Genomic DNA, 14,555 nt, shown 5'->3' on the forward strand with positions numbered 1-14,555 from the left:
AACCTATGATTTCACCAACGTTTTCGTTGACATATTTCTATGTTTTTCTCAGGTCTTGCACGATATGTGATACATGCTTCCGCTCATTAATTGATACTTGCATTGGATGTCGAGTATACATGCATTTCCTGGAGCGTCTTTTGACTTTACTTTAAACCGTGTCGCCTAGATTTCATTTGTACTTATAACCTTGTAACTTAACTTTTGGTTGAACAATTCTTGTAAACTTTGGAAACAATCTTTATTTTGAAATGAAGGCGACATATTTTGGTCAAACGTTGTCATAAAGACTTATGACCAGGTAAAGGGACCCACGTAGACGACACCGTCACTTGACGATTTGTCGGGGTCGCTACAAGTGGTATCAGAGCCTTGGTTGTAGGGATTTAGAGTTCATTTGTGTCCACCCCGAGTCATAGGGTACATAGGTGAATCTAGACTACAACCGGCATATAGACTGCAGTAGGAATTACTTGACTATTTGTGCATTTATACTCGAACTCTTCTATCATATCTAACTCGTATTCGATCTTGATCTTACGTTAATAAATTTTGTTGACGCGCCACCTTGACTTTATGAAGTAATGTTAAATGCACATGAGAATCAGGGTAATATAATTTCCGGGATTATATTACGGTGATTCACATGGACGTTCCGACATTATGACATAAAGAATTTAGGGCGAGTCAAGGAAAATTTTCTCTCTATCCTTATTCCATACTCCGGTTAGTATTGTTGAAAATACTAACCAACGATATTCTTGTGTCATGAAGGAACAATGGCTCGTCGACGCGCTCCTCCCGAAACTCCCGAACAAGCCCTCCAACGTATGATAGCCACTGCCGTGGATGCGGCCATGGCCGGTCACTCCTCCAACAACAACAATAACAACCACAACCACAACAACCATGGAGCCGGTAATTCAAACGAGGGTTGCTCCTACAAAACTTTCATGGGGTGCAAACCTCACACCTTCGATGGGACCGGAGGACCGGTTGTGCTCACCCGATGGTTTGAGCAAACAGAAGCCGTTTTTAGCATAAGCGGTTGTCGGGACCAAGACAAAGTCAAATATTCCACCCACACTTTTGCCGGTATCGCCCTCACATGGTGGAATACGTATGTGCTGTCGGTGGGTATCGATGAAGCCCACACACTCTCATGGGCCGACTTAAAGAAAAAGATGATCACCGAATACTTCCCGCGCGAAGAGACCCGTAAGCTCGAACACGAACTAAGAACTTTAAAAGCGGTCGGGAATGACCTAAAGGCATATAATCAACGATTCTCCGAACTTGCTTTAATGTGCCCAAATCTTGTGAACCCCGAATCTTTAAGGGTTGAACTTTACATGGATGGTCTCCCCAAGAGCATCAAACAAGGAGTAATGTCAGCCAAACCCGCTAACCACCAAGAGGCTTTGAATATGGCCCGCCAATTGATTGAAACAGTGGACGAAATTGAAGTGCCGGCACCTAAAGCCGAGGATAAATCGGGTGACAACAAAAGAAAATGGGAAGCCCCCCAATCAAGCAATTACAACAACCCCGCCAAAAAGCCCTTCATCCCCAACGACAAGAAAGGTTATACCGGACACCTACCGTATTGTAACGAGTGCTACAAACATCATTTAGGTGAATGTGGCAAACCTTTTTGCTTGAAGTGTCAAAGAAGTGGCCATGTAGCCCACGATTGTAGGAATACCGCTCCCGTCGCTCAAAAGGAGCCCAATGCACCCAAGACGGGTGTTTGTTTTGAATGTGGCCAACCGGGTCATTTTAGGAGTGCGTGCCCAAATAAGAAAATCAACCCCAACGCACGCCGTTAAACTTTCAACATCAACGCCTAGGATGCCCGAGACGACGATGGACTAGTCACGGGTATGTTTCTCCTCGAAATTCTCACGTTTCATGTTTATTCGATTCGGTTACCGTTAGACATTTTATAAACAAGTCTTTGACTCGTGCTCTTTACATTCCACTTTTTCCCCTAGATACTACTTAGACGATTTAAGTGACCAACGGAAAATATTGTGTGCCTATAAATTTTATTGGAGGATATACGTTAAGACTTTTGACTTGACACCTATAGAACTAGGGAGCTCGAAACCTATTCGTAAAAAAAAAAAAAAAAAAAAAAAAAAAAAAAAAAAAAAAATTTGTTTCCCCATCATCTTGTATAGATTATTGTGAACTGAGTAATTTTCGGTTGGAAACCGATACCCTCTCCCTCGCATCCATGACCTCATGATTTCTTGCATGAATCCCGTGTGTATTCCAAAACGACCTCCGTTCCGGTTATCATCAATTGGGGGTTAAGTGAGACGATGTCTCCTAAGCCATTTCCGAACTCGCAACGTTAGTTGTAAATCTCTCTTAGTACCGTTTGATTTATTTAGGACTCCGTCCGTATTCATGAACCTCCTAAATCACGTATGCAACTTATCTAGACAAATCTGTTATCGTATTTATAGATGACGTCTTAACTTATTTAGGTAAAGAAGGAAAACGAACAACATCACCATCTTACGCTCGAACTTTTGAGAAAAGAGCAACTCTATACCAAATTCTCCGAGTGAGAATTTCTGTTAAACGAAGTCAAATTTTCTAGACCATGATGTTAATGGTCAAGGCATTACAATCAATCTCGAAATCAAGCCACACGTGATCATGAAACTCTCTCAACTCAGACTTGTATTCGTAAAATCTTAGAACTCGCCTGTTATCACCGAAGATTCATTTCTGACTTTTCTCGTGTTACCCGACTTTTAAACTCGTTAACTCACTAAGGAAAAACTATAAACCTCTCCGTGTTCGAGCCTTGAACGTGATTCTTCACACCAACATTTCTAGTTAAAATCGTATAGCAACAGATGGAACTCGAACATGGAAATATTTCTATTTGAACGCCGAAAGGCATACTCTCTCGACTCAAAAATCAACATAACTAAAATTCGTTATTTTACACGAAGAATCCGAATACTAAATTGTGGATCCGATCAATCTTCTCGTCATCATGTACCACACTACATACCTCTGTTATTTCACCGTCACCGTCTGATATTACTGGAATTTAAGATAGCACACAATCCAACGATACTTCACTCTTCTTTGACTTAACGCCCTTGTGTTTCTGATAATCGGTCAACTATTATTCAACCCCGAACTATACAACTACGTGTACTACCTCGTTTCTCTTTCAGACTTCAACATTTGACAACTAGAGGCACGTTATGGCAATCTCGAGATGTAAACTCATCCTATTCTAAGTCCTCATTTCACTACTATCTTTACCGTTCGCTTTTCCGTTTAAAGAAACTCCTTGTAACATTTCTCCATGGATAGAGAAACTCCTCATATTACATAAGTATTCGCCACGAGGGTGAATAGTCCTAACGAACATTTTTTTTTCGAACCCTAACTAACTTGTTCAAACGTATCTTAAGAGATTCTATTCCAACACGGTGTATCCTTGTCAATTATTCCGTATTGAAATACTCGTTTCACTTCTAGTTTTACAAGGAACCTTGGAGACCCGCTTAGACACATGTACCGCGTATCTCCCACAAACTGACGAACCGAGCAAACGAACGATTTACGTCTTGGAAAGACATGTCACAAACTCGTATTGTCACCTTTAGTAGATCACTCTTACAACAGTAGTTACCACTCGTGTGTTCACGCGCATTTTCCGAAACCCTATATGACCGCTAATGTCATACCCCTGTTCATTTAACCAAAGCATCAACCACCGAAATCTGAACTCCATCAAGAAACAACAATTGAGATCGTTCAAGTCCGAGAAGGGCTCGAGACAACCCATTGTCGCCAGAAGAGTTATACCAAACTTAGATGAAAACCTCACCAAACCCAGTGTGTAACCGCGTAATATTGAGAAACCGCACCTTGGAGGGGTGTAATCCATTTTGGGGAAATCGAGAAAGGCTATATCCGCAGTATCGAACCTTTTGAAACCTTGGGGCGTATTGGAACCGCTTCCTACCGTTTAGAACTTCCGACTCAATTAAGTTTCCGTTTATCCTACCTTTCGTGTAACAAACTTAGAAACGTGTCATGCGGAACAGGAATGTGCAATCCTTTTAGATGCACCAACTATTGATGACAAACTCCTCTTCATAGGAAAACCGGCTGAACATGTGGATCGTAAAACCAAGCCCTAATACAACGTAACACCCCGACTATCCGGATTCGTGGAATGTCTAAGAAAGTACCTTCAATCATTCGTAGAGTTACTACACTAGGTCCCGAGTAAGAGATACCGATTATTACTTCCAACTAAATTTCGGGACGAAATTTCTTTTGAGGTGTGGATAATGTAACATCCCGCATTTTTCCGTTAAATTATTTTAACGCCCGTTTTTTTTTTAAAAATAATACCTTTCGTTATTTAAATTCGTAGTTTCCGTTGACTAACGTTCATAATAATTCCGTCATTTAATTATAACACCTCTCGTTAACTTGCGTTTTAAAAATATTCGATCGGTTAAATCCGGCACCCGCTTCTAAACTCGAGGGACTAAAATTGACACGGGGCAAACTAGTTGACTAGGTCAACTAGTCCACCCCAAACACCACCATTCAATCACCTCCATCCCTCTCTCTTTCTCTCTAGCAAGAACACACACAAACACCCAATTCAATCATTCATCATCTAAATTCGATCTAGGAGGCTTACAACAAAACAAATTACATATTTGGAATCCTCTCTTCATCCTCTACAATTTGATACCAACTTCATCTCGTTTGGGTAACATTTCTAAAACTCTAGATTTCTCTAAATTCGTGTTTTTGATTTGAAATGGTGTTAGTTAGTGTCTATGGCTCGTGTCTAGCATGAATATATGATTTACTTGCTCGATTTGTTGTTTTGAGTAACTAGTTTGAACATTTGAAATGGGTTTGCTTAATCTTGCATTTTGGAAGATTAAATGTTGTTTGATTGTTAAAGTTCATGTTTTAATTGTGTTACTAGTATCATTAGCTTCGTTTTGATGTATAGGTTGATTAAGGAAACTCCAAAAACATGATTATTGATTTTGAGATGTTTGACTAGGGTTTGATAGTTCTTGACATGAATTTTTGGATGCTTGAATGCCATGGAATGTTAATTATTAGTGTTTAGTTGTAATGTATGTTTCATTACCTTCAAAACGGCATATTATATGTGTGAATTGGTTTCCCGAAACTCAAATTGCATTTGAAGAACTTGAAACCTTAAAAATGAACGTTTAATGATCACTTGATGAGTTTTCGGCTATTATAAATGATGTTTTTGTTTGGTGAAACATGTTTAGTTGTGTTCCTTGTCAAAAGAGCTTTCCAACGGTATAAGATACGTCTTCTAGTTGTTTACGGTTTGAGTTTTGCGTTTGTTTGAAAATTGACCAAGCCTTGAACAAGTGAAACAGGCCTGGGACCAGGCCACGGCCATTGTCGCGGCGCGACAGGCCTGGCCGCGGCGCGGCATAAGCCGTGCCCAGCTTCTGTCTCCAATGTCCGTTTCACGTGAAATGTTTGCCATGTTTTAGACTTCCAATTCGCATGCAACTTGTTCTAACATGCTTATATATGAATAACTAGCATAGAAAATTTGTCCGAGACCCGACCCGAACATGTTGACTTTTTCGTTGACTTTGACCAAGTTTGACTTTTTGTCAAACTTAACCAATTAATTATGCAATCTTTCTAACATGATTCTATACTTGTATCTTGCATGAAACTTGACAATTTGACTCACATGCTTCATAATCGAGTCGTAACGAGCCATAGGACTAATTGAACATCTTTGACCGTTTGTGTTTACCGTTATTGATATAACCTATATGTTTAGGTCAAGACTAGCTTTGTCTTTGCACGCGTTTACTTGTCGAAGTACTTTATTAACTCTTGCACTCAAGGTGAGATCATAGTCCCACTTTTTCAATCACTTTTATTCTTTACATCGTGGGCTGAGAAACACATACATTTCATACTTATTTACTTTTCATGCTTTTACATTGTGAACAAATACGAATACAAAGATGCATACGAGTTTGAACAAAAGTCCTCAATCCAATTATCATTAGTTCCACTTGCAGGGTGTAAGTGTAAGCGTGTAATTATGTTGTGTGGCCATACGGGTTTAACAAACCCTCATTCAGACGGTTCGCTACCGTTAGTGAATGAAATATAATTTCAACAATGTATAGTGTAAGTTCTAACACTAAATTCAAAATTCAGAGGGAAGATTCGGTTAAGCCTTGATAATTGGGTGCTCGTGATACAAATACTATTTTGGAATGTGAACGATTCTGGTTGAACAATTCTTAAAGAACCTTGTGGTTCAATACAATTTACTTACTAAACCTATGATTTCACCAACGTTTTCGTTGACAGATTTCTATGTTTTTCTCAGGTCTTGCACGATATGTGATACATGCTTCCGCTCATTAATTGATACTTGCATTGGATGTCGAGTATACATGCATTTCCTGGAGCGTCTTTTGACTTTACTTTAAACCGTGTCGCCTAGATTTCATTTGTACTTATAACCTTGTAACTTAACTTTTGGTTGAACAATTCTTGTAAACTTTGGAAACAATCTTTATTTTGAAATGAAGGCGACATATTTTGGTCAAACGTTGTCATAAAGACTTATGACCAGGTAAAGGGACCCACGTAGACGACGCCGTCACTTGACGATTTGTCGGGGTCGCTACAGTTAGCTTCGTTTTGATTGTTGTGGTAAGCCCTAAACTTGATTACCTTAGTTTAATGTGTTTAAGGGTTAGGGTTTGGGTTAGTATTTCACATAAAACCCATTTGTGAGTAATTTGGGGTTTTTGGGTAAGTTTGGGTCATGAAGACCCAAATGGTGACTAACTTAGGGTTTTGAAAGGGTAAATGGTGTAAATGGGTCTTAAAGACCTAAGTAAATACTAATACACTTATAGTTAATGTTAGTGGGCGTGATTTGGGTTGTGGGTGACCCAAATGGGTGTGTTGACCTAGAAATGGGTCAAATGAGTCTTTGATGACCTAGGTTTTCTTGTATGTATGAAAACGAGTTAACTTTGTGGTTAAAAGTGTGTTAATACCTTAATTGGCTAAAGTTAGGGTTTTTGCTGAAGTTAACCCATTATTAGGGTTAAAGGTGCAAAATGGGTCGGGATTGCACTTAGGGTCAAAAGACTCTAGATTGTTAAGTGAGTTGCTTGACCGACTTGAGTTGTGAATTGATTATGTACTAAAATGTAATAGGTACGTTACATTGACGTTGCAAGTTCCGTTATCTTACACGAAGACTTGAGGTGAGTGGAATAATTATATGCGTATGTATATAATGTATCTATTTGTTGTAGCGTGAAATGTGTAGTGTCGAGGTGCTAAGACACCATGTTTCACGTGAAGAGTGTAGCATCGAGGTGTTAAGATGCCACTCGGGTGTAGCATCGAGGTGTTAAGATGCCACCTAGGAGTGTAGTGTCGAGGTGTTAAGACACCACTCCGTAAAATAATGAGTGATGCATCGAGGTGTTAAGATGCCACTCGGGGTGATGTGCCGAGGTGTTAAGGTGCCACCCTAGGGGTTAGTGGTGCGAGGTGTTAAGTGCCCTAACGGATGTTACGAACACCGATGGCGTTTTCGCGAGCGCCGTTCCCTTGTACTATTGGTTAACCATGGTTATTTGTGTTGTAAGCATATTATATTATTCGAGTTATATTTATATGCGGATGTTATGCTAGCTTGGGGGTATTGGTGAATTATAGCTTGTTATTGCGACGATAACCTAATGTTGTTTGCTAGCATGTTTGCGGTTGTGTAAGTGTATGCAAGAAGGTATAATTATATATGTATTCGTATAACTATTGCATTCACTAAGCTTTGCTTACCCTCTCGTTGTTTACCTTTTTTATAGGCTCGGGCGTTGACAAGGGTAAGAGCGTTTAATTGGATTAGTGATCTCCCGCTTGTTTTGTTAGGGGATGCTTTTGGGTGTTAGCTTTTGGAGTTCGACCGCGATTGGGTAGTTTAACCCCAAACACCATGCTCTAGTGTCGTTTGGAACTTAAACTTATATTTGGTCGAAACTTTTATTTTAGAACGAAACTCGTAAAATGGGCGATGCGGACCCGTTGATGTAAAACTTGATTTGATGATGAAAATCTCTTAGTTTCACTTATATTGACTTGTGGTAAAAAGGTTTCCGTTTGAAAGTGTCGGGAAGCGGGTTTTCCGCTCGTGTGAGTTGGACCCGTGATCAGTGGCTGGAAGGCCATTGGGACGCCGTCCCAATTGCTTGGACGCTGTCCCAGTTGGTTGAGCTGGACGCCATCCCGAACTTTGGACGCCGTCCCACCCTTCTGAGCTGGACGCCGTCCAGGATTCTGGACGCCGTCCAGATGCACTGTCTTAAAATTTTTTTTTGGTACGCGTTTTTGGGTTATGAAGTCGGGTTGTTACAAGTGGTATCAGAGCATGGTCTAAGGGATTTAGGCGACTTGAGATAGGTGCCTAGACTTAGACTTTATTGTGTGAGCGCCTTATGCGGGACTTGTAGGACTTTGGGTCTAACCGGGAATTGTTAGTGCTTTGGTTTATGAGAATTAACCTTGTGCTAATTGTTTGGTGTTGTGTTTAGCAATCATCAAGCAAGACGAACGTGGTACTAGCAAGTGAATGCGACGTGCTCGCGTAACAACGAGTAGCTACCGTTGTTACGGGTGCAAATCGTGTTAAACAAGCAATGTACGACGATTGTTGAGCGAGATGGAGTAGTGTGGCATATATGTATATACACATGTAATTGTCCTTTCGTTTTTGTGGTTTAACCTATTTCGTTTTATAGAATGAAGACGAGAAACGGTCCCGATCATGATAACGGAAGTACAAGCGAGGACGCCAAGTTTTCGGCCAAGGTTGAGGCCGTCTTTAAAAAGTTAAAAGCGGATTTTCTTACGAACGTCCGAAAGGTCTTTCAAGATTCGGTCGATGGGCAGGTGACCGATTTGATAAATGAACGAATGAAGGCCACTATCAAAGAGGCCCTTGACGCTAGGAATATCTATCCTCGCGGTGAAGGAGGCGAAGGAAGGCGGGACTTCCACTACAAGAACTTCAAGGATGCTCAACCCCCGATGTTTAATGGGGTGCGAGATCCCTTGAAAAGTACATGTTGGATCTCCGATATTGAGGGAGCTTTCCGCACCTCGGAATGTCCTCCCGAGAAGAAGGCGAGGTATGGCTCTAGCATGCTACGAGAAGAGGCTAAGTTATGGTGGGATGATAAAATCAACTTGTACGGTGAGGAACAATGTATGGGCTTGACGTGGGAAGAGTTTAAGAAGGATTTTTTCAAGGAATACCGAACTTCTTCCGATCTCGATAGAATCCGGGACGAGTTGCACCATTTGCAACAAGGCTCAATGGACTTAGTTACTCTTAAGTCTACATTCTTGGCAAAGACTCGTTTTTGCCCGGAATATGTTGGTGATGATCATAAGCTTATGAAGGATTTCTACCGTACTTTGAATGATGAGTACAAGGGGAAGATTAGTCGGGGTATGGCTAAGTCTTTTGATGAATTGTTCGAGTTGGCTCGGGGTTTTGAGCCGGAGGTTCCAAGAAAAAGTGATTTCATGTTTTCCAAAAGAAAATTTGAAGGTTTTAGTTACTCTAACGCCTCAAGCAAGAAGAGCAAGAGCAAGAGGGGGGCCGAAAGTGTCAATAGTGCAAAGAAGGGCACTACCGGCGGGTTTTCTTATACGTGCTACAATTGTGGGCAACCGGGTCATATGGCTCGTGAGTGTCCGAAACCACGTTCCGGAAACAAAGTCACTTGTTTTAATTGCGGCAAAGAGGGGCATAAGAAGCCGGAGTGTCCCGATTTGCGAAATGATAATGTGAAACGGTTAGAGAAGGCGGCGGGTACGGCTAGGGGTCGCAACTATTTGATGACCAATGATGAAGCCAAACAATCGCACGAAGTTGTCTCAGGTACTTACATGGTTAATTCTAATCCGGCAAGGATTCTTTTCGATAGCGGTGCAAATTTGTCGTTTGTGTCTCCTAAATTTGTGCCTAAACTTAATAGACCGTTAGCTAAGTTAACTCGTCCGATAGAAGTCGAAATAGCGGACGGCAAGACGGTGCTAGTGGTTGATGTGTGTGAAAATTGTGATGTTGTTTTTGGTGCCGAAACCTTTAAAATTGATCTTATTCCAATGACCTTGGGCGACTTTGATATTGTCGTTGTTATGGATTGGCTCGATCGTTATAGAGCCGATATTGCATGCCATGATAAGTTTATTCGTGTGAAGACCCTAAGTGGGGGAGAGTTAATTATTCATGGTGATAAGCGAAGGAGACCGGTGCCGATATGCACTTTTGCACGGGCACGTCGTTTTGTTGTTACCGGTGGCATGGCTTTCCTTGCTCATGTTGTTGATACACGCAATGAGCAACCACCTATTCGTGAAATTCCGGTTGTTAGTGAATTCGAAGACGTTTTTCCGGACGAATTACCGGGTGTTCCGGCGGAAAGACAAGTTGAGTTTCGTATTGAGTTGGTTCCGGGAGCTACTCCCATTGCTAAAACTCCTTATCGTTTAGCACCAACGGAAATGCAAGAGTTGTTAAATCAAACCCAAGAGTTGCTCGAGAAGGGTTTTATTCGACCGAGTGCTTCGCCATGGGGCGCTCCGGTGTTATTTGTGAAGAAGAAAGATGGTAGTATGCGTATGTGCATTGATTACCGTGAGTTGAATAAAGTGACGATCAAGAATCGTTATCCATTACCTAGGATTGACGATTTATTTGATAAACTTCAAGGTGCAACGTATTTCTCTAAGATCGACCTACGGTCCGGCTATCACCAAATGCGGGTCCGTGAGGAAGACATAGAGAAAACGGCTTTTCGAATGCGTTACGGGCATTATGAGTTTGTAGTTATGCCCTTTGGTCTTACGAATGCACCGGCGGCATTCATGGATCTTATGAACCGAGTGTGCCAACCTATGTTGGACAATTCGGTAATAGTGTTCATTGACGACATACTAGTCTACTCGAAAAGTATGAACGAGTATGAACGTCATTTGCGTGAAGTATTGAAGACGCTACGAAAGGAGAAGTTGTATGCAAAATTCTCCAAATGTGAATTTTGGCTAAGGGAAGTTCAATTCCTTGGTCATATTGTGAATGAAAACGGTATTCAAGTAGATCCGGGGAAGATCGAGACGGTGAAGAGTTGGGGACGACCGACTACGCCTACGGAAATCCGAAGTTTTCTCGGATTGGCCAGTTATTATCGTCGGTTTATCCAAGACTTTTCTAAGATTGCTTCTCCATTGACGAAGTTGACTAGAAAGAATGCTAGGTTTAATTGGGAGAACGAGCAAGAGATTGCTTTTCAATTGTTAAAAGAGAAGTTGTGTCAAGCTCCGGTGTTAGTGTTGCCGGAAGGGGTAGAAGATATGGTGGTTTATTGTGATGCTTCCTTAAATAGTCTCGGGTGTGTTCTAATGAAAAGAGGTAAAGTCATCGCTTATGCCTCTCGACAATTAAAGGAACATGAAACGAGATATCCGACTCATGATCTTGAGTTGGCGGCGGTTGTGCATGCGTTGAAAATTTGGCGCCATTACTTGTATGGTGTTAAGTGTACGATTTATTCGGATCATAAGAGCTTGAAACATCTCTTTAATTAACGAGATTTGAATTATCGCCAACGTAGGTGGATGGATGTGGTGAAAGATTACGATTGTGAGATACTTTATCATCCGGGTAAGGCGAATGTTGTCGCGGATGCGTTGAGTCGAAAGAGTCAACATCCGGCGATAAAAGTGGGGTCGTTACGTTTGATTATTACCAACGATTTTCTTGAAAAGCTTGGTGAGATTCAAATAGAGGCTTATGTTCACAACAAGCATACGGAGCGAATCGTGGGCCAATCGGAGTTTATTACTATGGGTCCGCGTGATTTGTTGTCTTTCCAAGGAAGGGTGTGGGTGCCTAAGATGGGTGATTACCGACGAGTGCTACTTGATGAAGCACATAAGTCAAAATACTCCATTCATCCGGGCGCGACGAAAATGTATCTTGACTTGAAGAAAGATTATTGGTGGCCGGGCATGAAACGTGATGTTGTGAAGTATGTTGAGCAATGTGTCACGTGTTTACAAGTAAAAGCCGAACACCAAAAGCCGTATGGTAAGTTGCAACCGTTAGAAATCCCGAAATGGAAATGGGAGCACATTACCATGGATTTCATTACAAAGTTACCTAAAACGGCGAGAACCCAATTCGATTCGATTTGGGTTATAGTTGACCGATTGACAAAAAGCGCTTTGTTTCTTCCCGTTAAAGAAGCGATATCGTCAGAGACCTTGGCTAAGTTGTTTATCAAGGAAGTGGTCTCGCGACATGGGGTTCCTATATCTATTATTTCGGATCGAGATACCCGTTTTACATCTCGGTTTTGGGAAAAGTTTCACGAAGATATGGGTACGCAATTGAAGTTGAGCACGGCGTATCATCCTCAAACGGACGGTCAAACCGAACGTACGAATCAAACTTTGGAAGATATGTTACGGGCGTGCATCATTGACTTTGGTGTAGTTGGGATGAGCATTTGCCTTTGGTGGAATTCTCGTACAATAATAGTTATCATACTAGTATCGGGATGCCACCTTACGAAATGTTTTATGGGCGTAGGTGTCGAACTCCCGTTTGTTGGGGAGAAGTGGGTCAAAGAGAGATCGGGAGTACCGATTTGGTTTTAGAGACAAATAGCAAGATCGATTTGATTCGGGAACATTTGAAGAAGGCTCAAGATAGGCAAAAGTCGTATGCCGATAGACGTAGGCGATTGATTGAGTTCCAAGAAGGCGATATGGTGATGCTTAAGGTTTCGCCATGGAAGGGTATTATTCGATTTCGAAAACGGGGAAAGTTAGCTCCTTAGTTTATTGGGCCGTTCAAGGTTTCAGCTCGTGTTGGTGAAGTTGCATATCGATTGGAATTACCCGAAGAGCTTGCGGGGATCCATATTACATTTCATGTTTCCTACCTCCGTAAGTGTCTTGCGGACGATTCCTCATGGATGCCTTTAGACGAGATCGAGCTAAACAACAAGTTAGAATATGTCGAGGAACCGATTGCTATCCTTGACGAGAAGGTGAAAATGTTGAGGAATAAAGAGGTAAGAACTTTCAAGGTTCAATGGCGGCGAAGTAAAGGTTCCGAGTTTACTTGGGAGCCCGAAGAGTTTGTCTTGGTTTATCTTCCTGCTTGTCATGCGGCGTGGATTGCGAGGTCGCAATCCGGTTCAAGTGGGGGAGAGTTGTAAGATCCTGTCTCCTTTTTGGGTTTGGACGCCGTCCAAATATTTGGGACGCCGTCCCAGATTGAAGACCTGGACGCCGTCCAACATTTTGGACGCCGTCCAGGATGGCTGGCAGGCATGTCTTTTTGCTTTTAAATATTTTAGATGGGTAAATTGGTAATTTCACTTGGTGGACGAATTAAAGGCCCTAGATCAGTTTAGTTGAGCATCATTACTCCATTCCTAACCACCAAACTTCATCCACTTAAATCCTAGTGAGAGAGTGTGATTCAAGTGTGAGAAAGCTCAAATCGGAGAAGAAGAAGCTTGTTTCGGGTTTTAGCTCGAGCATTAAAGTTGTTCATCTCCTCGTTAGCTTCGTTTTGATTGTTGTGGTAAGCCCTAAACTTGATTACCTTAGTTTAATGTGTTTAAGGGTTAGGGTTTGGGTTAGTATTTCACATAAAACCCATTTGTGAGTAATTTGGGGTTTTTGGGTAAGTTTGGGTCATGAAGACCCAAATGGTGACTAACTTAGGGTTTTGAAAGGGTAAATGGTGTAAATGGGTCTTAAAGACCTAAGTAAATACTAATACACTTATAGTTAATGTTAGTGGGCGTGATTTGGGTTGTGGGTGACCCAAATGGGTGTGTTGACCTAGAAATGGGTCAAATGAGTCTTTGATGACCTAGGTTGTCTTGCATGTATGAAAACGAGTTAACTTTGTGGTTAAAAGTGTGTTAATACCTTAATTGGCTAAAGTTAGGGTTTTTGGTGAAGTTAACCCATTATTAGGGTTAAAGGTGCAAAATGGGTCGGGATTGCACTTAGGGTCAAAAGACTCTAGATTGTTAAGTGAGTTGCTTGACCGACTTGAGTTGTGAATTGATTATGTACTAAAATGTAATAGGTACGTTACATTGACGTTGCAAGTTCGGTTATCTTACACGAAGACTTGAGGTGAGTGGAATAATTATATGCGTATGTATATAATGTATCTATTTGTTGTAGCGTGAAATGTGTAGTGTCGAGGTGCTAAGACACCATGTTTCACGTGAAGAGTGTAGCATCGAGGTGTTAAGATGCCACTCGGGTGTAGCATCGAGGTGTTAAGATGCCACCTAGGAGTGTAGTGTCGAGGTGTTAAGACACCACTCCGTAAAATAATGAGTGATGCATCGAGGTGTTAAGATGCCACTCGGGGTGATGTACCGAGGTGTTAAGGTGCCACC

This window comes from Rutidosis leptorrhynchoides, chromosome 11 (genome assembly GCF_046630445.1).
Source record: "Rutidosis leptorrhynchoides isolate AG116_Rl617_1_P2 chromosome 11, CSIRO_AGI_Rlap_v1, whole genome shotgun sequence".
Classification (NCBI taxonomy): Eukaryota; Viridiplantae; Streptophyta; class Magnoliopsida; order Asterales; family Asteraceae; genus Rutidosis; species Rutidosis leptorrhynchoides.